This window comes from Pan paniscus, chromosome 1 (genome assembly GCF_029289425.2).
Source record: "Pan paniscus chromosome 1, NHGRI_mPanPan1-v2.0_pri, whole genome shotgun sequence".
NCBI classification, from domain to species: domain Eukaryota; kingdom Metazoa; phylum Chordata; class Mammalia; order Primates; family Hominidae; genus Pan; species Pan paniscus.
This window is the reverse complement of record NC_073249.2, coordinates 163,033,798-163,059,699: the sequence shown is the minus strand read 5'-3', so window position 1 is coordinate 163,059,699 and position 25,902 is coordinate 163,033,798. Positions and strand designations below refer to the sequence as shown.

The 25,902-nt window shown below is 42.1% G+C and overlaps 1 protein-coding gene across 2 annotated transcripts in view; it reads left to right on the top strand.

Annotated features, from left to right (window-relative positions):
* The window catches only part of ROR1 (receptor tyrosine kinase like orphan receptor 1), a 408,712-nt gene that overhangs the window by 20,946 nt on the left and 361,864 nt on the right, over window positions 1-25,902 (top strand). The window lies entirely within an intron of this gene.

The window sequence follows — 25,902 nt, the reverse complement described above, 5'->3', positions numbered from 1 at the left end:
CCGCTTCCTAGGGCCAAAGGGGCCTCTGACAAAGCTAATGTGACCAAAGTCAAAATATGGGCTCCGAGAGTCAGCCAAACCCATTCAACTAACTGTGATCTTAGGCAAACCTCAAAGCTTCGGTTTCCCCATCTGTAAAAATTGGGGTACTAATCATATCTACCTCATTACCTTTTGGTGAGGGCAAAATCAGACAATGCTGACGGACACTGGCATGTCCTGAGTGTGCATGGTGAGTCATCCATCAACAAGAGCTCAGATGACCATGTTCCAGGTGAGGAACCCGAGGCCCACCCTGGCCTTGATCAGAAATAACCACCCTGAATTCCTCAGTGCCTGAGTCTGGCGTCGAAACTGGCTTCCCCGGCCTCCAGCACTAGGCCACGAAGGAACCAGCTTCTTTCTCTCACTGGTGGTGGCCTGCTGTGCCCTGCTGGCTGGATCCAGAGAGACAGAATGAGGAGGAGCTCAGGACCAGTTATCAGAGGCCAGAGGGCGGCTCTCCAGCTAGACTGCTAGCAGGACCGCAGTGATGGAATCACCTGAAGGTCTTCTTCAATTTCCTCATCTGTAAAATGCAGTGGCTTGACTGCCCCTTCCAGCCCTAAATTTGTTTTAGGAAGCCCACTGGAGGAAGCAGCGAGCAAGAAGGGAGCAGCGGAGGGAACATATCAATATGATGTAAGAATAATAGATCCCATTTTGCAAGTCCTGACTGTATGCCCGGGACTGTGCTGGGATACACAGGGTCCAGAACATTATCCATTTTCTAGGGGCTCACGCACTCATGAAACTGGTGGTAGTGGTGGGGTGCAGTCGTTTGGGGTGGGTGGAGAGACATAATAACCGGAGGAATTAGAATTTGTTTTGGTACATGCCTTAAGAGAGATCTGCACAGTGACTTGTGGACCCCAGACGAGGCTGCCTGTGTGTGCAGAGCCTCGAATGCCATGCAGTGAAGGGAGGTTGGAACCCTGCATCCAGGGAAGCGGACTTTGTGGTTGGGAGGGCAGGTTCAGGAAGGTTCTGGTGGGAGGGTTGGCAGCCAGGCTGGTGCTCCAGGGGGCTGATGGATTACATTCTTAGAGTTAGAAATCATCAGAAGCCCCGCTGAGAGGGCTCTTGTGGCTTTGGAGCTATGCCGGAGGTTCCCTCTTGCAAGGGGAAAAATTGGCTGTGCCTTTAAGTGTTATCCTCCTGTCCTCTTGGTTTCCTAGTGTGGCAAGATTCAAATCCAAAGTATTTGCATTGAATTTGTTAATTTCAACCAGTAGTAGAATAGAATAAGAAGTCTAAACAGCCATTTTTTCTTCCCTTGGAGGGTATGTTTTCTGACCTTTTAAGGAAAATCCTGTCGAAACCTTGAAAACTTGTGACTCTAGGTGCTGGATCTGACACTGGGTCAGGGACATATTGTGGACCTGCCGTATGCTTGGGCCTGAGCTGAGCAAGCTCATGGAGTAAGCTCTCTTGAACTCTTAAGACCGTGAAAATACAGTTCCAAGCCACAGAAGCCCTTTGGAGTGATTCTGAATGGTGGGAGGGCAGAGAGGCTTTGAATGCTGTTTGAACACTTAGACTGCTAAGTGCGACTCTTCAAACACTTCACGTGCCTTAGATGGTCTAGTGCAAAGGATATGCAGGAACATAAAATATCCTGCCGCTACTGGAATAGCCTTATCTTCTGCCTCAATATTGATTTAGAACAATAGCTTGTTTTGAACTTTCTCCCCATAAATTAAATTTTAATTTAGAAAATGCCATTAGGGGAAACTTAGTATGTAAGTGCAAAAGGTTTTGGAGATGGGGGTGGCTGCTCAGAAGGGAGTCTTTAGAGATGACAAAGGTAAAAGCATTACTCTAATCAGAACATTTCATTAAAACCCCCATCAGATTAATCCGTCGACACATAGTATTTTGAGTATCTTTTGTTGGCAACATTCTGTGCTGGAAACTGGGAGAGAGAGAGTTTAGCTCTTGTCCTCTATGTATGTGCATATTTATATGTGTGTAGTATTGTCTTATATGGGAAAGGACGATGGGATTTTTTTTTTTCAGAAACATTTTTCCCCTCTACAAAGGATGACATCAGGGCATAGCAGAAAGAGCTCTGGACTGAAAGTCAATAAACTTGAGTTTATCTCCTAGCCCTACCTCTAACTAGCTGTGTGGCCCCAGACAAAACACTTGCCTTCTCTGATCCTCAGGTTCTCATCTGCAAAGCAATAAGGTTGGACCAAGCCCTGTGTAGTGGCAGTGTCAACATCACCTGGGAGCTTGTTAGAAATGCAGAGTCTCAGGCTCCTCTCCAGAACTACCGGATCAGAAGCTGCATTTTAACATGATCCCAGGTGATTTATATGCAAATTAAAGAACCATGGCTTTAAAGAACCATTCCTGCTCTAGTAATGTATTATTTTGTGTTTTTTTCCAAATGCATATTAAAATATAGTTATGAAGAATTTATCCAAGACTGCATCAAACATTCTACATAAAATGGGTGTATCATCTCTTACCCTTTAAAAGTTTGTACTTTGTGAGAAAAATGGTTTAAAGGCAGAAACAGGCACAAGCAGTCGTACATTCAGTTCCAGTGCTAGATATACATATTTCTTCCTTTTGCCTCCTTTGTGTTTTGGGCCTTGACAGTGTGGTAAGGGCAGCGGTGGAGAGAGGAGAGGAGGAGTTGCAGAGTCGAGGTGACTGAAGATGGAAATGGCAATGCACCGAGCCCTGAGCTGGCAGGTGGTCCAGAGAGCAGCGGGCCCCAGCCCAGCTCCTCAGTATCATTGCAAGGGTTTTGAGAATCCAACATCATCGGTGATGAGAAAAATGTTTCACATTTTTCAAGCATATGTGAAAGTGCTTTGATGAATTGAATAACAATTCATAGTGATTTTTTGATGTTCTATATTTTTTCTAATTAATTGATTCTAAATGTTAAACCTATTAGATGGGAAGAGGACTCTAGTTCATTTTTGCATTAAAAGGGGTCTTTCTTACTTGAAGCTGGTGGGAACTATTGGAAGAGGGCATAATAATTAATAATGATGACAATAACTAACACATGCCGAGAACTTTCTAGGTGCCAGGCACTGTGCCTTGCAAATAAGGACTTTGGGCATCTGTTAATTAATTTATGGATAAGGAAACCAAGGCTCACAGCGGTGAAGTGACTTGCTCCCAGTCATCCTATGAGTAATTGGTGGATCCAGGCTAGAAACCCAGTGTCCTGGCTGTGGGGCCAGCTTTTTTTCTGCTGTGCCCGATTTTGTGGTTTGTCTCTCTGGTGCTCTGGAGTAGCATGTGTGGGAAGGCTGAACGGAGAGTCATGAATTTTCCCGAGTTCCTCCTCTGGGAATCACAGACTATCAGAGTCCGGAGGACTTTCAAAAGCATGCAGGCCACAAACTCCATTTACAGGTGAACACATCCAGCCCAGCAAGGGAAGGGAACTTGCCCAAGGTCAAACACTTAGTAGGGTTTATTTGTTCTGGTCTCCCTCTACCTGAAATTCAGCTCTATTTGAACAAGTGAAACAAGCCCTTCTATGAAAGCAAATGAACACGGTTTTGAATATTGTATCTCAGGTTGCTGTGAGGGCTATATATATCTTTAAAAAGGATTCAGCATAGCCACTGGTAGTTGATAAACACTCAAATAATGTTTGTTATGGTTATCATTTTTATTAAGCTTCACATATTAAATTTAGGGACACCTTTGTTGTTGTTGTTTTAAAGCAGGACTGATTGTAGTCTTGTCTTTTTTTTTTTTCCATGTTCTCTATCTTCAGGATAACCTTTGAGAGGACAGACGACCAAATTCCTTTTCACTAAATACTGCACCACATAATCATTGGAAGCCATATACTGGGAAGGGAGAAAGTTGCCCTTTTGAGAGGCTGCGTTCTTCATCTTATGAGCCCATGCCATGCCAGCCAGCTCTCATTGAGCTGAGAAGCTATCTTTTTGGCAGTAGGTCTCCTGATCATGAAGATTTGAATGGAACAGACATTTTCTGAGACTCAGTCAGGCATTTTTCCACTCTGCATACAATTGTTACCAATCTAGAGAAGTAGGAACTGGTTTAGAATCAGAGCCAGCTTCATAGGTATGCAACCTGTGCAACTGCGCAGACCATCCACATTGGAGCCCCCTGGTTGATTTGACGCTCTGCAGGGAAATTGGAATTCTTAATATTATTTTCAATAAGAGGCCCCACTTTTTTATTTTGCACTGGGCCCATCAACTTAAGTAGGTACTCTTGGTTAGAATAATCTAGAACAGGACCAAGAGCCTGTGAGGAACAAGTCAGTGGGGGTTGCAGTTTTTGGGGGAGGAGGAGGAGGCCACAGACCTGACCCCTTGTGATGGGTCCTAGTATTATACATGGGCTTGAGCCAGGCAGCATGCAGTCCGCTGCCATAGAGAGGAGGTAAGCAGGGTGGTTTGTTGTCTTGCCCACCCATCACTTTGCCTTGTAAGTATAGACAAGTCACTAACTGCTCTGCATGTCTCCTTTGTATCCCCAGCCCTGATCACACATAGTACCCAGCACATAGTAATCACTTAACACATTGTGGCTATTTACTTTATTGCTGCTCTAAAGTAGTCCAGAGATGAACCATTATTCCAGGGGCTTTACATGTATTATCTCTAGTTTTTCTGACAGCCTTTCAAGGTAGACATGATCGTCCCTTCTTTACAGATGAGGCAACTGAGACTCAGAAACGTTAAGCAAAAGTATCTCTGGTTCATCTCTGGACTACTTTGAAAAAATAGATGAAGTGTTGTGTGAGATGCATTATAAACTTTCCTATTTTTGGTGTCAGCACCATACTTTATATCTTGGCTATTCAGGGGCTTAACGTCAATTTCCCTGCTAGTAACCTCTTTCTTTTATTGATTCAACAGCTGGATTAACTTCCCCAGCATCATCATTTATTAGCCACGTAATCTTAGATACTTTTGCTTAATATTTCTGAGTCTCATTTGCCTCATCTGTAAAGAAGGGATGATCATGTCTACCTTAAAAGGCTGTTAGGAAAACTAGAGATAATACATGTAAAGCCCCTGGAATAATAGTGACTGGCACGTAGTAGGTGTTCAAGTCACTTTTCTTATTATAAAGTTGACATACAAACAGCTTTCATTGTGTCATTTCCCTTCCTCAAAAATATCTTCAATGGCTCCCCATTGCCATGGCCATGGTGGATCAAAGCTCATCATGATCTAGCCATAGCCTACATTGTCTGACTTCTCTCACCAGTGTTTAAAAACTTCTCCAATGCTAGCTGTGTCTTGTTCCCCAGGCCACTGGAACCTCCTTGGCGACAGAATTCCATGTTATCACTTGAGTGCCTAGGAGCGTGCCTGTCATAGTGTCTGTATGGCTGGTTGCTAATCACAGTGTATTTCAGGAATATTGTGCAATTCTGCTTTTTTCCCATTTGTTTGTAGCTCTTAGTTCCTTCAAATTGGAAATGGATTATGGTTTTGCATTTGACTCAGGAAGAGGAAAAAAAACACCCATTTTTCCTCTCCTGTTTTTTTTTTGTTTTGTTTTTAAACAGCTAGTGTCACTCTTTTGGGATTATTTGTTTATATGTTTGTCTCTGTCTCTGGACTGTGAGGTCTGGGTGAGGAGGAATGGTGTTTAATTCTCATGTATATCTTCAGTGTTCAGCACATTGAGCCTGGCACAAATCAAAGAGACACTCATTAAATATTTGTCAAACTGATGAATATTGGAAAGCTCAAGTTTTTATGGCAGACGAGGGAGACAGTGGGAGCTGCCTTTTTATTGGAAAAACATTGTTTATTAGATCTGTATGGATCATTTAGAAAATATGCAGTTGGTTATCTTTTATGGTCAAAGAAGAAAATCAGTATAAAATGCTTAATTAAAAGCAGGAGCTAACATTTCCCCTAGTAACGAAGGCAGGCTTGTGAATATTTTCCTTTCCTTAGCTCAGGAGATGGGCAGGCAGCCAGGCTCAAAGATGGGGATGCTTCACAGACAGATGAGAAGGTTTGACTTAGGAGGACTGAGTCCCAGGGTTACCCTGGGTCCATTTTTGCTTTAATGTTTCTCCGCATGGATGTTGAAAATGTGAATGAAGAGTGTTAATTCCTTAAGATATTCTGATGACAATGTCAACCCCTTTAAGGTGATTTTGCTGTTACCTATAAAATTATCACTTGTTTGTGAATTGATTATAATGGCATATTTTCAGGAGTATGTTTTGTACTTTTAATTTGAGATTAAAAGCCCTAAGAAGTGTGGGTCTTTTTCTTATTCTTATTGGTGCTCCTGTGCCTGACACAGAGCAGGCCCTTAAAAGATGTGATACCTGGAGTTCTTATTCACTTGGCCTCAGCAGAGTTGGCCCTTTCCTGGGTGTAGGAAACTGCTGAGGACTAGGAGCTGGGGAGGCAGAAAAGGCAATGATGTTCTGAATGTTTCTGCCACTGGAAGGAAATCAGGCCCTCTGAGACAGACAATGATTGGATGTGCTGCAGGACAGGAGGTCTGAGTACTGGCAGCATCCACATTACCTGGGAGCTTGCTGGAAATGCAGAATCTCAGATGCGCTCCAGACTTACTGAATCAGACACTGCAGTTCATCAAGATCCTCAGGTAATTCATCTGCACATTAACATCTGAGATGTGCTGCTCTGATGAGAAAAATCTGGGAACTTCCTCAACCTTGAGACTCGATAGTCTGGATTTTCGTAATTCTAGGATGTAGCATGGTGAAGTTTGACTGACCTTGAATCCCAGAGCTGCCACTGTGGGGATATTAGTTAACCTTTTTAATCTCAGATGTTTTTCATCTATAAAAAGTATATGTTGGGTATTTTGCTAGGTTTTTTTTTTTTTGGTGAGGATTAAGTGAAATAATATAATGCTCTTGGCATATAGTAGGAACTTAATAAATATTACTTATTGCTGATTTTGTTATTTTATCTGAGCCCTGGTGTAGATGGTTTAATTATTTACTATGATAGGAGAAAATTGCTGTATTATTATGATTACAATGTTGTAATTTTGCATTAGTTTTATGTCATTTATATGATTTAATGAGTATTCTTAAAGAATTAAAAAGCATTTGCATGCTTTTGACCTCTTGTTTTAACCTGTTTTTGAATCTTCTACTCATAACATGGACGTATTATGTGGCTGTATTTATGGGTATCATGTTTTTGGTCTTTTTTTTGAGACAGAGTCTCGCTCTGTCTCCCAGGCTGGAGAGCAGTGGCATGATCTCGGCTTACTGCAACTTCTGTCTCCTGGGTTTAAACAATTCTCCTGCCTCAGCCTCCTGAGTAGCTTGGATTACAGGCACCCACCACCACACCTGGATAATTTTTGTATTTTTAGTAAAGACGGGGTTTCACCATGTTGGCCAGGCTGGTCTTGAACTCCTGACCCCAAGTGATCCGCCCGCCTCAGCCTCCCAAAGTGTTGGGATTACAGATGTGAGCCACTGTGCCTGGCCGGGTATCATGTATTTTTTAAACACCACTGAATCACTTATATTTCATTTTGGAGATTTCTTCCTCCCATTTATTCTGATAATAATGATTAAGTAGCCTTTTTATCCAGCACTCATTAGACAGTTAATGAAAAAGGTTAGTTAAAATAGAGAGTGAGGAAATAGTGAAGAAATGAAATTAACTATTTTATCTCACTTTAACTGCCTAGCTGTACATTCATTTAATCATGTAGCTTTTCCTTTGAGCTGGGTCTGATGTTTGGAGGGTGCTGTCTTCTTTCACAACCACACCTAACCTGTAATACATTTTCTGTGGTATCCAGCTTTGTTTTCTCTAAAGTGGATAGAAGCTGAAAGACACAAGTAAAGCACTGTAAATGGGGAATTCTTTTAGATACGTATAATGCCCCCCCCATGTGTTTATCCTTGTCTTAGAGTTAACACAGTGGTAATTATTTGGTGGGGGGAGGGGAGGAGGTTATTTTTATTTCACTTTCCAAAGAATTGGGCTTAATTTTCACAGAAGCAACAACTCTTCTTATACTCTTGTTTTATTAATTTAAATTCTGTAAAGTACACAATTTCCAAAAAATTATATAGCTGAAACTGTATAACAAGCTTTGGGATCAAACCCTACTGAATCTTGTCAGAATAGAACTCAAGAGGTGGGAATAGTGCATGGCTTGTCCAGGAGCATCCACGGAGCATCCTTGGACACTAGGTGGGATGCCCTATAGAGGGAATGGAGAGCCCTGCCCGATCTAGTGAGTTAGTTATGTGGAGGTTGGTTAAAAAAACTTCTATATTTGTTTATTTGCATACTACTTTACAGTTCTTGAAGTACTTTCAAATTGATTTTCTCATTTAATTTTTACAATGCTCATGAAATAAGCAAGGCAAGAATTTAGAGGTGGGAAAATGGAGGTTCATAGAAGTTGAATTGTGTGACTATGAATAAGTAATTTCCTTGAAGGTGCGTTGGAAGCAGAGTTCAGATTTTTCAATCTTAAGCCAGATCTCTACCCTCTCTTCTCGATTGCCTCTTTTCTTGCTGTTTTGAAAGCAGTGATGAGACTTTGATTTTATTTAGATATTTATAATTTTCTTATAGCATTATGTTACCATCATAGGACATATCAGTAATAGTAACGTACTACATATGTCAGTGTTAGACATTTAATCACCTCTAGCAACCTACAAGCAAATAAAGAGACAAAACTCCTCTGGACCAGCACTGTCCAATAAAATTATAATTTGAGCCACATATGTAGTTTGAAATTTTCCTTTGGGCACATTACAAAACAAAAAAGAAACAAATAAAATTAATTGTATATTTTCTTTAACCCAGTAAGTCCAAAATGTCATCATTTCAACATGCAATCTTTATAAAAATTCTTCTTGTGATATTTTGCATTCTTCTTTTTGTACTAAGTCTTTCAAATCAGGTGTGTAAATTGCTTTACAGCACAGCTTATCTCAGACTAGCCTTATTTCAGGGGCTCACTCGCCACATATGTTGAACAACACACCTCTGAACTTTAAGAAGAATATTGTAACAAATGCAGGCATGTGAACACTTGGAGATACAAGCCTCTAATACTTTGGGGCCATTTAATTTCGAGACAAATAGTTTTACAGATTTCGGTGGCTCCTAATAATGACTCCAAATCATTAAAAATAAGATTAAATTATCTACATTGTATTTAAGAGGGCCGAGTATGGTATGAAATACGTATTTAGAAAACTCTCCATTAAATTTTTGTTTTTTTTTTTGAGATGGAGTCTCGCTCTGTCGCCCAGGCTGGAGTGCAGTGGCGCAATATCGGCTCACTGCAACCTCTGCCTGCTGGGTTCAAGCAATTCTCCTGCCTCAGTCTCCTGAGTAGCTGGGACTACAAGGCGTGTGCCACCATGCCCACCTAATTTTTAATATTTTTAGTAGAGATGGGGTTTCACCATGCTGGCGAGGCTGGTCTTAAACTCCTGACCTCGTGATCTACCCGCCTTGGCCTCCCAAAATGTGGGGATTACAGGCGTGAGCCACCGCGCCCGGCCCAAAAATATTTTTAAAAAAGGTTTGACATATAACCCAGCCATTGTACTCCTGGACATTTGTCCCAGAGAAATGAAAACTTATGTCCACATAAAAGCCTTTACAAGATTGTTCATGGCAGCCTTGCTTGTAATAGCCAAAATCTAGAAACAAACCAAATGCCCTTCAGTGGGTGAATGGTTAAACAAACTGTGCTACATCCATACCGTGGAATACTACTTCACAATAAAAAGAAATGAACTGTCGATGCACTCAACAACTTGGATGGGTCCAAAGGGAATTGTGCTGAGTGAACAAAGACTCAGCAAAACTCAGTGAAAATAATGTTTTACTGGGTAAAAAATTATGAGACATTTAAAAAAGTACCCTTTTGAGATTATGCTGAGTAATCTCTAAAGGTTATATTTATAGAATATTCCCAAAATAACAAAATTGAAGAAATAGAGAACAGATTAATGGTTGCCAGGGTTAGGGACTCAGGAGGGGGGCGTCCTGGGACGGGGATGGCTGTGGCTGTGAAGGAGGATCATGAGGCAACTCTGTGGTGGTGGAACAGTCCTGTATTGTAATTGTAATGGTGGTTACATGAACCTATGTGTGATAAAATTGCACAGAACACACACACTCACACACAAACACACATGAGTGCATGTCAAACTGGTCCAATCTGAGTAAGGCCTATGGATGTACCAATGCTGATTTCCTGATTTTTCTATTGTATTAGTGTTATAGAAGATGTTACCAGAGGGCAAAACTGGATGACGGGTATGTGAGACCTCTCTGTGCTATTTTTGTAACTTCCTCTCAATCTATACTTATTTCAAATTAAATAAAAGCCTGGTGCTTGAATAGATGTTCTATTATTTGTAAAGCCTCATTCCTAGAACTCTACAGTGAAGAACCCCAGTGAAGGTGTATGAATGAGGATGAGCATGGACATCTGTTCAGGGACCCTTTTAATTTAATTTTTTTTTTTTACCGTTCTTTATTTATTTTTAATTATACTTTAAGTTCTGGGATACATGTGCAGAACGTGTAGGTGTGTTACATAGGTATACATGTGCAGGGCTGCTTTTTCTACAAGCCTGGGGCTGGGCTTATCTCAGTGCAGAGGGGAATGGTTGTGGCCTAGCTGCAATCTCTCCCCTAAATAAGAAGGGACCCCATTCTTGTTCCAGTTTCTTGTTAAGGTCACTGCAGCAGAGGATGCCATCTCTAGGCTCCTGAATCAGAATGTCCCCTGAGGTGCCATTGGGCTGTTTGACCCCACCTTGGGAATGCTAGAGCCTGAGATCTTGTCACTTGCTCTTCACATTTTCATATTAATGTGTCACTGGCTTTCAGCAGTTGCCTCTCAGTAATGCGTTTAGTCCCTGGTGAGTATTTTATAGCCAGATGAACTTTAATCCCTGAATGCGCTGAAAGGGGGGGTTCCTTTTCCTCTTTTGAAGATTCTGCTCCCCTGTAAGAAAAGTGCATGATTTAATTAGTGGATGAAAGAAAAGGGCCCAAATGGAGCCAAAAAAGGGTCAGCAGCATTGCCACCCACCTGCAGACACACAATAGGATAAAAGCAGCACCTGATCAGGGAGGGGAAGGAACCAGGAGGGAGAGGGACAGGCTTGGCCATGGGTGTAGCCCGGAGTTGGGAAGCCCGTGGCCCAGGATCAGGTCAGCCACTGGCTCAGTGTGACCTTGGAGCTCAGCCTCTGTGGGATTTGTTTTCTCATCCTTTTAAAATGGAGATGGTAATATAGATCCTTCCTACCTCCAGAAACATGTAGACAGCAGAAAGAAGATGGGGGCAAATCTATGAAAGTATAAAATACACTATAAAAAAGTATAATGCAGTTTATAAATGATTGCTCCTAATGCATCAACTGGAGTGAAACTAGCCAGAGTGTAAGAGAGGAAAGAGGGGAAGATGCAGAACTCTGTTCTTGTATCTTTTTTAAAAAGCACAAAAAGGTGATGTCTTGGTAAAGAGTAGAAGTTTGACATGTTTTGTCGTGATAAGAATAGAATTACTGTGGTGACTGTCCATTTATCCACTTGGGATCCGAGCATTCCAAAGTATAAGATGCTTCATTACAGGCTGGGTACAGTGGCTCATGCCTGTAAGCCCAGCCACTTTGGAAGGTGGAAGCAGGAGGATCTTTTAAGGACAGGAGTTCATGACCAGCCTGGGCAACATAGCAAGATCCTGTCTCTATAAAATATATTTAAAAAATTAGCCTGGTGCAGCGGAATGCACCTGTAGTCCCAGCTACTAGGAAGGCTGAGGTGGGAAGACTGCTTGAGCCCAGGAGTTCAAGGCTGCAGCCCAATATGATTGCATGACTGCACTCAAGGCTGGGCAACAAAGCGAGACGCTGTCTCAAAAAATAAATAAAAATGCTCCTTGGCTGTATAAGACATATTTTATTGCCCTTTTGGAGATTTATAATGAGCACATTAAAGTTTTGGAAAAATCCTGCAACAAAGAAATCCGTTTTACTTTGTTTAGTTCAGTAACTCCTTAGTTTATTATCCATGGACCCCTCTCCTGTGCCCTGTGACTTCCTCCTACCTTGTTACATAGCCTGGTCAAGTGCCCTGGAACAAGGGTACTGCTCTGCAGAATTCTGAACTGAGTTCCTGGGGTTTTGTAGTTAGCTTGTTTGTGACTGTCAGACTATTTTTTTTTTTTTTTTTTTTTGAGATGGAGTCTCGCTCTGTCGCCCAGGCTGGAGTGCAGTGGCACAATCCCAGCTCACTGCAAGCTCCACCTCCCGGGTTCACGCCACTCTCCTGCCACAGCCTCCTGAGTAGCTGGGACTACAGGTGCCCGCCACCATGCCCTGCTAATTGTTTGTATTTTTAGTAGAGACGGAGTTTCACTGCGTTAGCCAGGATGGTCTCGATCTCCTGACCTTGTGATCCGCCCACCCCGGCCTCCCAAAGTGCTGGGATTACAGGCGTGAGCCACCGCGCCTGGCCCAGACTATTTAATTTTTGTAAATAATTTAGTGTTTTGTTTTTGTTTTTGTTTTGGCCTCAAGGAAACTCAAGGAAAATTTGTACCTCATGGTTAGTTTCCATTTTAGAATACTGTGACCTTTGTATCTTTGTACTGTTTTTCAAGTTTTCTTTCCTTGTCTTGACAGATTCACAGGCCCTGACTTAAAAATTCTTGTTACTATATTGCTTGTTGTATCATAAGCCATTTCAGAATCTGCCTGGATTGAGATGGGCTATGAATATAATTAAGAAACAAAAACAAACTAATAAAATTACAATAACAACTCTTTTTTGAGGGCCTGTCATTTTTCAGGCATGGTACTGGGTTCTTTGCATAAATGATTTCTTCCTTAATGTGATCAAGGTGTTCCTCAGTTTTGTCCTAGGAGGTTTTAGATCTCACGGTTCTAATTTAGTTTCTCAGAGTCTTACAACTGGGAGGGACTTTTGAGAGCATCTGACCCTAAGAAATAACCTCCAGGGAGATGAAAGTCTAAACCAGCCAGGACAGATGGTCTTCTGAGACTCTCCATGGCAACCTGCAGCTAATCTCTGCCCTTCTGCCACTTCTGGGAAAATTGCTTTACGGAAATGCTGTTTTAACTGGGAGCATGAAATCACTAATGATGGGCAAGGTGGGGGTGGCTGGTTTGTGTTTGGGAAATTAAGGTTCAGTGCCTGTCTCTCTCGGGGGAGCAGCTGCTGTGAGCCAGGATTACCTAGGACAGTTTCTGTCTGATGAGAGAAGGGGACAATGCCTTCCTCCACTCAGGTGGGTGAAGCAGGACTCTCACATGTGCTGAGTTAGTGCTAGCATCAGTCTTTTCATTGCCCTGCCTTCACATACCCCAGCATCTCATCTAAGATGTGTCCTACTGACATGAGCCAAGTAATGTCATTCTTCCTCATCCAGAGCCATTTCTGGCTGTCCCAGGCTTTAGAGCGATTTCCCTCACTTGGCACAGGTCTTTGCAATATTTTGTTATATCATCTTTCCATGTGTAAGCCCCATCTTGTCTCCTTGTGTAGACTGGGCACTCCTGAAGGCAGGGATGATGCCCTATGCATGGTTGTTTCTCAAGTTACAGTTCAGTACCAGGTGCATATTGGTCCTGGGGTGGGGATATTTATTGTTGCTGCTGGTTGGCATCAGTATGTGGTAAATAGAGTGGAGGGATCTGTGCTGGCCTCTGGAGATACAAAGATGCGTGGACACTTTTCAGTTCATAGTAATAACTGAGTTTCTTGAGGGGAGGGACTGAAATTTATTCATGTCTCTCCAGCACTGTACCTGGCATATTGAACTGTGGCAGAGGCTGCAACTTGTTCTTCCCGATATTATTATTATTAGTGGTAGTTGTAGTAATAGTATTAATAGTAGTTTTCCCTCTCCTTCTCTCTTTCTTCCTCTTCCTCCAACTCCTACTCTTCTTCTCTTTCTTCCTCTTCTTCCTCCTCCTCCAATAGTAATAGGAACTTTACCTGGGCACGTTTGCCAGCCTTCCTTGCAGCTGAATATGGTCATGTGAGGTTCTGGTGAAAGAGACATAAACAGAGGTGATAATTGTAACTTCCAACTTGTGCTTTAAAAGGAAAGCAGTGGGCCATCTCCTTTTTCTCCTTCTGTTGGGCTGGAGCGCAGCTCTATCTTTGACCATATGAATAAAGGTCACACTTTTGGGATGGCAGAGCAACAAAGTGGAAGGAGCCTGGGTCCTCATCCTTGCTGAGCTGTTGCCATGACCCTAGACTGAATAACTGAACTGTTTTTATTTGTAAAGTAACATTTACATGAGAGACAAATATACTTCTATCTTGTTTAAACTTTTCTACCTTTGGGTACAAAAGGCACTTATTATAGCTGCCTAGTCTGTATTCTCATCAATTCAGGAGGTATTGATAAATGTCTGTTAAATGGATGAATGAATTTCTGCCTTCCCTTATTATTGAGCAGCTTTAATAGTGGTCAGCACATACATTTAAATTGAGAAAGGAGGTTTCCCAAGTGACTTTCACCGTATTTCATTGGCCAGAAATGTGTCATGTGGGTCTCTCTGGCTGCAAGGAGGCTGTGGATGTGAGTTTTATTTTCCAATCACTGTAGATGAAGAAGGCAGAAAAGGGGTAGGAAAAAGGAGAAATGAGTGAACCAATCTATAGTACCTGTCAGCAGTCACATATAAGAAAATTAGTTTTCATTTATGTTTTTTTTTTTTAAAGAATATAAGCCACCTAATTTGAGTATTGCCAAGAAGAGATGTACTTCTTATCCTAGTTGAACCAGATTTTGGGAAGACAAGATGTTTTCAAAAGAGTAGATAATTATCAGCGTGGACCTTGGGGCTAGATGTAGTCATCTTGTCACACAACTTGATTCATGGCCATTTGGAACTGTCTACAATGGGATGGATGTTGATGCTGAGGCCACCTGGTGCTTCAGTGTCTTAAATGCTTTCTTTGGGGCCACAGCCAATTCCAGGCAAGGCATGGCAATCCCATAGTTTGTAGGTGATATGGAAAAGGTAGTGTCAGGGCAGTCAGAAACCCTCAGCAAATACTTAAGTACTTCTGTGCACCAGCAATGCTGGATACCAGGGAATCCCATAAATGATCTCTCTGCCATCAAGAGGGAGATGAAGAGATAAACTGATGAGTCCCCCACAGGGTAATGAATGCCATATAGAATGTCTGTGAAGGGTATTGGGAACAAAGCGGGAGAACAAGACAGAAAGTTTCCCTGGAAGAGCAATAGGAGGTACCTGGAGCCTCTATATTTAATTTCTAAAGAGATTCTAAAACAGTGGGTCTGAAATATATAGTCTGCTTCCAAATTGGGTTTAAATTAGCATCTTGTGTATCATATATACATTGTACTTGTTACTCTGGGGAATGGAGAGTTTCAAAGAAGTCTAGAGTTGAAGGATTGTCCTTTTCTCTGTCTAGGGAAGACGCTTAAGCAAACGTGAATGTACTTCCAATGTGGCATCTAAGCAGAGAGACCATGGAAAGGCCAAGTTTTAAGAATTGAGTGTTTCTCCTTTCGATTAAAGAAAGAAAGTTGCTCATGAATATATGTCACTTCAGGCAGTGGGCATGGGATCCTGAAAATATCTGTGTCAGAAAATCTTTGCAAACAAAAATCCTCTTCCACACCTTTCCAAAGTCAAGAATACGTTGGACATTTAACATTTTAGGTTTTGGATTTTCTTAAAGCAAGGCACACAAGAAGATCAAAGAAGGTGCATTGACATGTTGGCAAAGAAGAAGCATGAAATTCAATTCTGTGGAACTCATTTTACCAGAGAAATTTCATAAAACAAAGTAAACTTATCAGTGGTTTAAGTTGCCAACCCTTGGATTCCAATGCAACAAGCAGGATGGATGCAGGCAGCTTGCCCAGGTTCAATGGAGTTTAAAGGCCAGGTGTTTGTATAGGGGAAGGAAAAACATTGTCCTGCTCAGGAAAAATGTATTCAAATAAGAAACGAGAAACCCATTTTGAGAATTTAGTGCATATGTTCATTTTACAGGTGTGTTGGGAAATTATGGGCAAATGAACGGATTTGGTCACAAAGCCTTTGGGTTGATTTGGGGGAGGAATGTTGCTTCTTGGGAAACAGCCAGAGGAGGCAAAAGATATTTTTGGGAACATTCTAAGGTGTTCTCTTTCCTCTTTTTTGTTGATGCCTTCCAAGTTGTCTAGCCCTGAATCTCTTATGTGCATTGGGGAATTACATAGCGGTAGAAGGCACGCATCATTTCTTTACTTAACTATGTGTCCAGAACCAGTGTTGAGTTCTGGAGATGAACAGACACACTTCAGCCTTTAATGAACTGCTAGACAGGAGGGGGAAACACACATGTAATCTAAATAATGTAATGTAATGCCATAAGTGGTGTAAAGGCTTGTGGTTTTGGAGAAGAGGAACAGATGAACTGTCCTGAGGACATTAGAGAAGCCTTCACAGAAAAGATTATATTTGAGCTGGATACTGAAGGATCTTGAAGGTGATTGCCAGGAAGAAGGGAGGAAAGGGCAGACCAGGTGGAGGTATCCACGTATGCAAAAGCATGGAGGTGTGAAACATGATGCCTCTAGGGGATGTCTCATTTAGCTGGAACACGGGTTTTGGGAGGCCCATGGAGGCTATTTTGGGAAATAATACTGGATCGCAAATGGCCTGATATGCTTGCTAGTCTACAAATCTAAACTTAATCTTTTAGGAAGTAAATAACTTCTCTGTAGGAAAGTAACTACAAACGGTAAAGAAAGACATGCTTGTCAAAAAGGCCAGAACTCCTGAATGTGGACCCCAGGAACTCACATGTACTATCTGGTCTCCCCCAGGTTCTGCAAGGACATCAAAGACCTGAATTCTGCCTAGAAACTGACCCTAAGAGAGACAGGAAGTAGTGAGAGGATACAGACCCAACCGACTGTAGAAAACTGTGGGATTGAGGTTAATATATAATTTGCTTTAACTTGGGTGAATGTGGAATAAGGAGAGTGGCAAAATGTTAAGTTCATACTCATCTGTTTATAATTGTGTGCTCTGAGCACCCTTTCCTTTAAAGTGGGCTGCACACACAGAGAAAGAAACATTTTTCACACAGTTTGGACCAGTGCCTGAAAAGCTCAGACTCGGAGGGTCCAGGAGCTGAGATGCCTGTGCTGGACAGCCCCTGATTGGAGAGGAGTTAATGATCAGTGCCCCTAAAATTGTCACATAGGCAGCTGATTATGAGAAATTGGTCCAGCTGTTTAGGTTACTTTTGAGATCAAAATTTTGTGTTTTGTCAGGGGAGTGAGTTGTCACAAACCCCATGTGGCCAAGGAGAGACTACTAGCCTGCCCTTGTGCCAAAATGTTGCAAGCTTCTGTGGGCAGCTGATTTTAGTAGACCTTATAGGGAAACCCCTCACTCCATCTTTTTTTTCCCCTCCTTCCTACACTGAGATGTAGCAGGAAGGACCCTGGCCTTTGGGACTGGAGGTGTGGTTAGCTGGAAATAAGTAAGGTTCTGCTAGTTCCCTGGTGAACATAGAAAGGTACTTCTTTCTGTCTCCTCATCTGTGAGGTAAAAACATTCAGAGACTCAGTGTTTCTTATGACATTGATAAGCTAAGGTTCCACTCCCCTTTCTGTCCTGTTTTGAGTTTTCCCTGTATACTCAGTGAGTGCATATGATTTAGAAAGGTCTGGGTGGCTCAGGCAGTGGGTGTGAGAAGAGCTGCCTCACTTTGGGCTCTATGTCCTTAGGTCCAGGTTGGGATCAAGTCCAATAAGCTAAAGAAGGCTTTCGGGAAATAAAACCAGAGGTGTTTTTTTTTTTTTTTTTTTTTTTTTTAAGACAGAGTCTCGCCCTGTCTCCCAGGCTGCAGTGCAATGGTGTGATCTCAGCTCACTGCAACTGCCACCTCCCGGGTTCAAGCAATTCTCCTGCCTCAGCCTCTCCAGTAGCTGGGATTATAGGTGTGTGGCGCCACGCCCGGCTAATTTTTTGTATCTTTAGTAGAGACAGGATTTCACCACATTGGCCAGGCTGGTCTCGAGCTCCTGACCTCGTGATCTGTCCGCCTCAGCTTCCCAAAGTGCTGGAGTTCGCTAACCAAGGCCTGCAGGCCAAATTTGGCCTGAGGCCTGTTTTTATAAATAAAGTTTTGTTGGAACACATTCACCCACATGCATTTACATATCATCTGTGACTGCTTCCATGCTACCATGTCAGAGTTGAGTAGTTGTAACAGAGACCATGTGGCCTGCAAAGGTGAAAATATTTACTAGCTAGCCCTTTACAGAAGGATTTTGCTAACTAACCCCTGTCCTAGATCATAAACTCCAGGAGGGCTGGGGACATTGAAGGTATTCAGTAAGTTTTGACTGAATGAATGAATGAATGGATGGATGAATGAATGAATGGTCAGGAAATTGGAATTTGTTGAATATGTAATTTGACAGCAGACTTTTTATGACACACTTCAGATTCCATTTTCCCTTTAAATAAAATAAGAACAGTGCTACCTATGAAACAGGCAGTACTTAGGAGGATTATTTCCCATAATATAACTTTGGGTGTTTAAAATGCTATTAAAAATATAACTACCATCTATGAAGCTTTATATGTGTTGAGCACTTTATTAAGAGCTTTATTTTTATTACCTCTTTTAGTCCTCACAGCCACCCACTGTGAGGGAGGAATTATTGATCCTAGTTTATAGATGACAGAGCTGAGCCCAGAGAGGCTGAGTTACTTGCTGAGGTCACAGAGCTGGTAAGGCATTGAGCACAGGGTCCAACTCCAGGGTGTCTGGTTCTAAAGGCTTCCCATCATGCCCCATTGCTTCTGAGTGCTGTTAGGTGCTTCCCACCACTTTTTTTAAATAAAAGAGACAGATATCAATTTTGGAGAGGGGTCCTCAAGATAGAAACAAACGGCAAAAAAAAAAAAAGTTGGTTATCAAACCTTTTAAACCATTTATGTGATTTAGAAAACTGTGAAGTTACTCATCATTAGAAGTGCACTTTAAAAAATTCTCTTCCTTAAGGTTCAGCTCAGTGTGCTTCATGGAAAAAACTAAATGGGGGAGTATGTTTTCTTTGGGAAAAACAAAATAGGTAAGTTTTAGGGATTTGTAGAATTTTCATTTGTTTAGCAATGGTGTATGTAGTGGTAATACACATTCAAATGCTGCCTTCTCCCAGAAACCTTCCGCCAATTCCGCACATCACTTGGAACTGGGTACCTAGCACATAGCAGACATTCAATAAATATTGATTGAATGAATGAATGAGTACCTTCTAGCATTTCACACATATTGCCTTCCAGTATACTTGGTTTTATGTGAATGTGTGCCCTTACCTATTATAGCATAAGCACTAGAAGAGCACTGGTACCCTGCCCACTTCTTTGTACCCCTTATGGTGCCTACCTAGCACAGGGCTGGAACTGAGTAGATGCTCAATGAACATTTGTGGAATTATGCTGTGGCCCCCAAATTATTTTGTGGCCCCTAAAACTTTGCGGCTGAGTGAATGGCCCATTGAAAACTAGCATGATGATCAGATGGACTTCTGTCTGTCTAAGGGCATTGATTGAGACCCACATTTATATTGAGAGTGGAAATGTCCAACAAAGATAAAGAAAAACATATTTATTGCTTTAGATAGAAGTCATATTTGTTTCTTTCACTCTGGAAGATATAGTCACATAAGGTCGTGAGCTATTTTTTCGTCCTACTTAGTTGCCAGTCTGTGGGTTGGTGTAAGCTCACATGCTTAGCTTTTCAGTGAAACTTTCACAGTCCATGTGGCTCTGACTCAGAATTTTTTCCCCTATCTGCTTCTTCTGTTGCCAATTCATTGTTTATCTCCTTTGTGTTTTACATCTGACCTATTATTTTGCATGCTGTTTTGGATTACTGAGGTAGCAACATCCAAATAGTTTCTGTGTACATTTTAGCTTTTGGGAGTCAGGCAGCTGCTCTGGGGCCTGTTTGAGTCAGGTCAGGGTCAGAAATGCCCTTCTGCTTTTGTTTCCATGGAAGAAGTTGGCCTGGAGCTCTCTCTGGGCACCTTCTGCGCCCTCTGGCAACCAGAAAAGCAAAGTCGTTCATCAAAATCTCAGACTCGAGCAACTCCTTAAAACAGCTTCCACAGTTCTTGCACATACTCCTTTCTTGATTTGTTGCATGTCATTTCAGGCACCTCTTTTAATGCAGCTATTCAGGCTGCCTAAGGCAGTGGTCCCCAACCTTTTTAGCACCAGGGACCAGTTTTGTGGAAGATAGTTCTTCCACCGATGGGGTGGGGGTGGGGGTGGTGGTTTGGAGTTGATTCAAGCACATTACATTTATTGTGCACTTTATTTCTGTTATTATTATAGTGTAATATATAATGAAATAATTATATAACTCATAATAATGTAGAATCAGTGGGAGCCCTGAGCTTGTTTTCCTGCAACTAGATGGTCCCATCTGGGGGTGATGGGAGACAGTGCCAGATCATCAGGCATTAGACTCTCATAAGGAGCACACAACTTAGATACCTCGCATATGCAGTTCACAACAGGGTTCGCTCCTATGAGAATCTAATGCCACCACTGATCTGACAGGAGGTGGAGCTCAGGTGGTAATGCAAGTGAGGGGGAGCAGCTGTAAATACAGATGAAGCTTCGCTCACTTGCCCACAGCTCACCTCCTGCTGTGCAGCCAGGTTCCTAACAGGCCATGGACCAGTAGGAGACCCTGGCCTAAGGGACCAGGACAGTGGCCAGTGCTTTTCATAGCCTCTTAGTACTTCTGGTGGAGTGTCTCTATTCCCCTCAATTCCCTCCTATTCCCCTAGGAGTTTGAATCTGCTTTGCCCAGTCCTGTCCTGCCAGCCTTTTTCCTTTCACCGAATTGCCTTCACTTTTTGCCTATAGCTTTGATCTCTTTGGAAAAAAGGGCACTGGGGTATTATTACTGCCTCTGTTTGTTTTTGCAAATGCACTATGATTTGTGGTTGGTCTTTTGGCTAGCCTGAGGCTACCTGACCCTCCCTCAACAGCCCTAGTTCCCCCAGGTCATTCTATAGTTTTGCCCATTTCTTTAATTAATGTTGGTGAGAGTCTCCGAGCAATGAAGACTTTTTGGATATGGAGAGAAGCAGAACCAGAGGGATACCAGTAATTATGCTAATCTGAGAGCATTAAGTCTTCAAATATACATTTTTGGATAAGCAATTCTGTTGTTTTTGAAGTTTGGTTGTCTTTTTGTTTCTGGGTGGTGGACTATAATTTTGTATTAAGGAAAGAATGCCTGCCCTTATATATCCAGGACTGGATTTTTTTTTCTTTTTCTTTTCTTTTTTTTTTTTTTTGAGTACTCATGAAAGGAAACCATAAGAATGTTTGGGTCTAATAATATACTTGCTTGTGTATGAAGATAAAACCAATAATAACATTAATACCACCCTTCAGTGGTGAAATGCTTTAACCTTTCAAAACAACTCCTTTTATGAACTTACTCTATCAGTTGGCAAGGTGATTTCAGGGCTATCTCCTGTGGTGATGATGGATCTGTGGGAGCTTTTCTAATTGTGTGGGTGAATTTGAGAGACCCCATCCCAGTGGTTCTTGTTCAGGGGTGAGTATGGAATCATGTGGGGAACCGCCGTGAATTACACATACCCAGGTCCTGCCCAGGACCTACTGACACAGTCCTGGGGTGGGGGACCTGCCCACTTGGAAAACTTCCTGGGACTTCCTCAGCTGGACCCTCTGGGGATTGGGGAAATGCATTGCAGTCACCTGCCTGGGGTAGTAGGGGCTGCCACATCTGTGACTAGAACCCAAGGAGAGTGATGATGACCCTTCTTGGAATCATGCAGAACACACAGTGACAGTCCCTTTTGGAAGCTGGCCACAGGCTGCACTTTATTCATTATTTTAACAGCAACCAAACATTTGCTGTGTGCCCACTGGTGGCCGCTAGACAGTCTTCCCACCCTTTAGCTCATGTAGTCATTTAAACCAGTTCCATCACTAGAGAAATGTGTTACTAGCCCCTTGAAGGAGAATGGGCCTTCAACTGGATTCAGGAGTTGTGGTCTGAGGAGAGTGATTGATATGGTTTGGCTCTGTGTCCCCACCCAAATCTCATCTAGTAGCTCCCATAACTCCCACGTGTTGTGGGAGAGACCCAGTGGGAGATAATTGAATCATAGGAGCAGGTCTTTCCCATGCTGTTCTCATGACAGTGAGTAAGTCTCATGAAACGTGATGGTTTTAAAAATGGGAGTTTCCCTGCACAAGCTCTTTCTCTCTTTGCCTGCTGCCATCCATGTAAGATGTGACTTGCTCCTCTTTGCCTTCTGCCATAATTGTGAGGCCTCCCCAGCCATTTGGAATTGTAAGTCCATTAAACCTCTTTTTCTTCCCAGTCTCGGGTGTGTCTTTATCAGCAGCATGAAAATGGACTAATAGAGTGATTTAATGAGTTTCACCAGCATGGGTTTCTTTAGCCTCGGTTTCTTTGTCTGCAGTATATGGGCTAATGGTACACACCTTGAGGTTGTTGAGGGAGAAGAGACGGGCTCAAGTGCTGCCTTTGTCTTACCAACCTTGTGAAGCCTCCTTGAGCAGCCATGTCTTCATTTGTAAGATGAGAATAAGAGCAACTGTTTTATGGGCTTTTTGTAAGGATTGCGTGTGCTCATGTAACAAAAACCCCTTGCACCCTGCATAGTACCTTGCAGATGCTCAATCCATGGTAGGTGTTTTCCTTGCTACTTTGTGTCATAGGTCTGTGTGGATGGCAGGGGTGTGTTTTTTCACTTGTCATCCTGGAATGTTCTGCCTAATGCCCTGCACCCCTGGTAATTGCATAGCAAATGGTGGTGATAATGACAATAGAAGGAGCTCTCTTTATTGAGTGCTTACTGTGTGCCAGGCACTGTGCTGGGCACTGGACTACAACAGAGGGGAAAGATTGGCATCGTTCCTGACCTCACTGAGCTTAACAAAGAGAAAGCTCTAAGAGAAAGTTTTCAAAGCATTACCCCTCTCTGTATATTTAAGAGGAAAGCTTTAATGTTATAGGATGCCTTCTAAATCTGTATTTTATAACACAGTGGGTAGAATGTGGAATGTGTCTTCTGGGAGGGAACTGGAGTTTTGCATTTCCTGCCTGCTTGTGCTTTTGAATTTGTGGCTGTAATGCTGCCCTCCTTGAGGTTTCAGCAGTTAATATTTCCCAGGGCAGCATGATGTCAACGCCCCGTGGTCTCTTATCTACAAGAAGGGTATAGCCAGGGCAGAGGTAGAGAAAGGACTATTTTCAAAGCCTCTCTTGAAGACTTTGTTGAGCTTTAACTTAAAATTTTCCTCATCTCCTTCCTCAAACGTTTGTGCTTGATGTGCATAAACCACGCCAGTGTTTTGGAAGATTCAAGTTTGACCACCATAAATTGGTTCATATTTCCAGCAGGGCAGTTATTTAATTTCCTGTTGGAAATCTACAAAATGTTGGCACTGTTTGCTCTTTGGCAGAAGACCAAAACTCAGTACAGTATCATTAGCATGCTCTGGTACATAGATTAAAGCACGATTGTCTTTAATAAGAGGCCATCCCTGTTTAGGATGGGGCTTTGGGGACTGCAAGGGTGCAGGGAAGCACAACGAGCTTTCTAATCAAAATCAAAGTGCAGTTACTGGGACTCACTCGAGAAGGGTTAAAGGGAGGGCAGAATTCTGATTTCTTGTCTCAATTTCATTTGTTTGGGTTATTTTGCTCTAGACTCTGGGAGAGTTTTGGAGGCCAGGGCTGACTGGTTTGTGGGATACCCTGGTTTAAGCCTCGTGCTTCTTCTGCCTTCCTCCCTCTTGGCAGTACGGCTCATGGGAGAAGCCCACCTCTGAAGCCCATAGAGAAATGCAGAGTGTCTCTACGGAGCCCACTGTAGTAACTGAAATGTTATAATGGTGGGCATTTACAGAGGCTCTGTTATCAGTGAGGCACTTTACATATGCATGTTCAGCCTTTACAGTACCCCTGTGAGATACGTATTATTATTGCTGTTTTGAGGATGAGATTACTGAGATGCAAAAAGATTAAAGTATCTGTAGCCAGTGAGTATCTGAGCTGGGGTTAGAACCCAGTTCTGTTCCTTGGAAAGATTCTTACTCTTCTCATATACCCTAATAAGGGCCTGGGGAAGGAAAGGATCTGAGTTTTCAAAAAAGCTTGAAAATTTGCCTAATATGAATCTTGGGAAATTATTTCTAGGGGCTTCTTACCAGATTAGCTCTGTTTTTCTTTAGCAGAGGCCCTTCAGTGTTGGCTCTTTGGTAGAATGAGTATAGAAATGTATTTTTTTCCTACAAATATTGTATCATGAAAAATGTCAGACAGATTGAAAAGTTGAACACCACCTACATTCTACTATTGCTGTTTTATTCTATTTACTTTATCACTTGTTTCTCCATCTAACCTCCAAGATCTATTTATATTTGTTAGAACATATTTTCTCTCTGCCCTTCTGTTCCTTTGATTGATGGCAATGGCCTGATGGGAAGTAATTCACAAAACCAGAGGGGAAGTACAGTGCTTAGAACAATCTTTTTTTTAGGAAAAAGAGAAAATTGTTCTTATGTTTAGGTAGAGCCCAAAATGGGCATTTTTCCCCACCCCTAGGTCTGTTGTTTAAAGGACCTGACAGAAATAATTATAATGAGGCTGATGGTGAATACATAAGGTATAACCTATTATTACTGTCTTCTATGCACCAGGCATGATGCTGACTGCTTAGTAACCTTATCTCATTGATCATTTCAACATTCCTAATTTACAGATGAGCAAACAGCCTAGAGAGGTTGATTTCTGAGCTGGGATTTGAGACCGGTGTGTAGAGACTATGGTGTGATTTCTCTGCATTTCAAATTATGCTTCCCTATATTTTTGTTCCAGGGTCTCAGTGGGAGACCCTAGAAGGTTACTACTAATAAGGAAAAATTGCTAAAGCCCTGGAAATTGAAGGCTACCAGAACCTTGTAAAGATTCTCTGGGACTAGACCTCATTCCTCTGAGGATCCTTGTCAGACAGTCTCCAGGGGATGGGGAGATGTTCTGCTCTCCCCAGAGTGTCATAGAAAGTTTCTGTGGCTTTTGGAATTTCTCATGACTGATTCACATCTTCTTCTCCAGCTTAGAAGAAAATCCAAACACTTACCTTTGGTTTATCAGTTGGTTAATGTTGTTTTCTTTTCATGGTAGGATCATCTATGGCCTCCTTAGACCTATACAAGTGACATCTTTTCTTCCTGGGGAAGAAGATGGTTTCTGCAGGCACTGACTTATGAGGGCAGGTACATACCTTTTGTAAGGGATGAAACTTGAAAAAGAATGGGTGCTTTTTGATGTGTTTATGCTTGAACCTGCTTCCTTGTTGAGTGTGATCTTGAGCAAGTCACATAAGCTTCTTAAACTCTTGGCATCCCTGCAGCAGTTATTATTGTGAGGGAGATGGAAAAAAGGTATGGATAGAGTTCTTTCCATTAGAAAATGTAATATTCCTCAGGAGCCCATGAAGAGGATGCTGCTGAAAACTGAGGACATGGCATAGATAGGAATTGCTAGAGAAAGGCAGTAGAGAGAAGAAAAATACCTGTTGGTTGAAATAGTTGATTGGAGGAATAAAAATTGCCTGGAACTTAAAGTTTCCTTCGAATACCAGCACTGTCAATCAGTAGCTGTATAAATTAGCCTCTTTGGTCATTAAGTTTCAACGTAAAGTGTGATTATTAATACCTACATCATAGTCTTATTGTAAGGATAAAGTTTACATAATGTATGTAAATCTCCTAACAGTAGT